Below are 3,556 nucleotides of genomic sequence, written 5' to 3'. Positions count from 1 at the left end.
TAATCATCAACATTACTACTGAATATTTTTGTATTGTTTTTTTTATTACCAATTAATTGAAGTTTATATAAGTTTAAAGTTTAATACTATTATAAAATTGTTTCAAAAATATATTAAAAACATTTATTTACTATACATTTTAATAATCTATTTGTGTGAAATAGTCCATTTCGTTTTAGTATATAATTAAGAAAAAATAATTAATGATTTTGATTAAGGGGGCCTTGACAGTTTCACATTAAATTTAGGGGGGCCCCATGACAAAAAAGTTTGAGAAGCACTGATATAATAGACAATCAAAATATTTGGGAAATGGACGTAAAAAATTACTTTAAAAGTAAACCAATTGCTTGGCTAAGTGAGCGACTCTCTCACTACTCCAAGTATGATATTGAATTTCAATTGAGACTAGCGTATAACCGTACACACCGGGTAGGAATGTACAGTGATTGGGGTCATGTCCAATGGTTGAGGGTAATAGCTGACCAAAGTGTAACTATGTCTCCAAAAAGAATTAGCACAAACTACTGGATCAATTTAATTTACATAGTCTTGGAAATTGGTGCTGTCACAGACTTTTCTGAGATTCGAATTTTAGACAAATATGACGTAGAAATTCAAAAAAATAATACTAACAAATCGGTTGATGAGGATGACATTTGGTATTTAAATTCACAACGTGACTTTAAAAAGGTCATCCTCAAACACCATCTTATGATAGACACTGCCAGCATCAATTATTATCCATATAAATTCGAAAAAAATAAAGACTTTAATAACACAATAAAATATATTAAAAATTGCTTTGAAGACCAATATCCCACAAACCATTGTGCATTTCATCAAGACACAGGCATTCCTGAAGAGGAATGGTAATAAAAAAAAAAACACGTTCGTTTTCAATATTATTTTTTTTAAATATAATTTTAAAATAACATTTTTTTTTTATTTTATTCAATATAATTTTTAAAACTCTTACATTTAACTAACCTTAGATTTATAAATTTTTATTTTCATATATTTTGATATTTCAATTTTAAATATTAATTTTTACTCAATANATTTAAAACTCTTACTTTTAACTAACCTTAGATTTAGAAATTTTATTTTCATATAATTTGACATTTCAATTTTAGATATTAAATTTTTATTTAATATAATTTTAAAACTCTTACTTTTAACTAACCTTAGATTTAGAAATTTTTATTTATAAAAAAAAAACAATTTTTACTTTAATTAAAATTAGATCTAGAAATTTTAAATATAATGACAAAAACATTTTTTTTTCTAATGATAATTTTAATATTTATTCCTAGATTTAATTAACCTTTGACTTAAAATTATAATAAATTATTTTGGTATTTCTACCTATAGATTTCATATTAACTTTAGATTTAAAATTTTTTATACAACATAATGTCAATAAAAAACAAAAAAAAAGGAACCTTTACTTATAATTAAATTTTAGATTTAAAATTTCTTATATAACTTAAAAAACTATAAAAAAAAACAATTTTTACAAACATAATTTTGATACCTTTAGACTTAATTAACTTCAAATTAAGAACTTTCATTTTATATAACTTTAACACTAATTATAAAAACAAAGAAATATAGCCTAATTTACAAATTTATATTATTAGTTATAAACATAAGACTCTGATCATACCTTAATCGTAACTTTAGTATTACTCATAAATAAATATATTTATTTACATTTTCAAACATAATATGTTTATTATATTTAACATAATATATTATATGTATAAGCTAAAAACTAATTTTAATCTTATCATTATATAAAAACTNATAAGCTAAAAACTAATTTTCATTATATAAAAACTTTTTTAACTTATTCAACTATCAAAAATGTAGCTATACAATTATAAGTTTTATTTAATGTTTAAAAAAAAAAAAAAAAGAATCAATTCATCACCTTCAAATGAACAAAAAGAAACAAAATATTAAACTATTGTACTTAATTTCTCAGGTTTAAAGCATCAAAAAAAATGTTTCTAATCACAGACACATCGCTATATAATGACGAAATCATCAATCGCTTCATGAAGCTGTTAACAAGAAGAAGTGAAGACAGAATTTTTGCCTTTGACACATTCTTCATTCCTGAGATTGACAGAAGAGGACTCGACGCCATCATCTCAAGATTCAAAGAAAATCTCTTCCTAAAAACCATGGCACTAGCTCCAATACATGTTAACAGCAATCACTGGATCATAGCAGTGATTGACACACAACAACGCGAAATCATCTGCTATGACAGCCTGGGTTATCATAATATAAACGAAGTAACAAAGCTCCAACAGTTCATAATAAAACATGAATTACGTATGGGTGGATCTGAATCTATGTGGCCTATATTCAGAGGAGAAACCACAATTCAAGAGAACAACTATGATTGCGGACCATGGATTCTGGAAATTGCGGAGAAAGTAACCAGAGGAGACCCACCATTACCTGACAAAAACAACATGAAGGAAAGAAGACAACTACACAAAAAATGGTTAGAAGAAGACAAAATACATTTATATCACAATACTAACCAGTTCACAAATCCCCCACCTCTCCGGCCCTCTTCGCCAACAAATATTAAAGTTATAGAAATCGACACAAGAAGTATCAAAAATATAAAAAACAAAATGAGAAAAATATTAAACGGCACAAGAAAGAAAACCCGATTGCGACATTATCTAAAGAAAAACAATATCTTAAAAATACGTTTAAATACAAATTCAGAACTAGAACCAAGAAAAACAAAAATATATAGCAAAACAACTACACTGGCTCAACAAACCCAGTGGAACAATAGTACAATAGTTTAAATTTCACAAAAATCACGGCTACAACAGAACAATCCACAGCAACTCAAATTCAAATTAAATCCCATCTTTATTTATATAAATATATTTAAAATTACCCTCTGTACACTAAATATCTGTTTAATCATAAATCAACTCAAATTGTATTTTTCTAAAAAGGAAACATTATTGAAATTATAATATTAATCTTATAAACATACCAACCATTTTTTTTCATTAAAATAAATGACAAAATAAAATAAAACGTTAATTGTAAGTGATTCTAATTAAATGTTTGTCAATTAAAAAACCGAATCACCGAACAAATTTACTAAAAAAATCTTATAATTTAATCTTAAGTTTATCATTATATATAATAAATTAAGCTAAAATTAATATATCTATATTGTATAACCAACATATAACTAACATACATGACAAAATTTACTTATTATAACTATATTTTATACTATTATATCGATATACCACTTGAATACATTTATATACACAATTATAATTTTAAACATTTGTCTTTATAAGTTCTGTAATAGGTTCACATGAGGACATGTGAAAAAAAAGATCGTGGTGCATATTGTAGTATCACATTTTAATACATGTAATAATTAATACTTATATTTAATAAAATACATCACCAAATCAGTGTTTCCCCGTGGATAAGATGAGTAATAAAATAATACCCTTACACAAGATTTAACCTCCCTCTTACGCATTCCATAAAA

Source organism: Daktulosphaira vitifoliae, unplaced genomic scaffold (assembly GCF_025091365.1).
Source record: "Daktulosphaira vitifoliae isolate Bord-2020 unplaced genomic scaffold, ASM2509136v1 Scaffold_2, whole genome shotgun sequence".
Classification (NCBI taxonomy): domain Eukaryota; kingdom Metazoa; phylum Arthropoda; class Insecta; order Hemiptera; family Phylloxeridae; genus Daktulosphaira; species Daktulosphaira vitifoliae.
The sequence above is the reverse complement of the archived record's forward strand: the minus strand, read 5'-3'. Positions refer to the sequence as shown.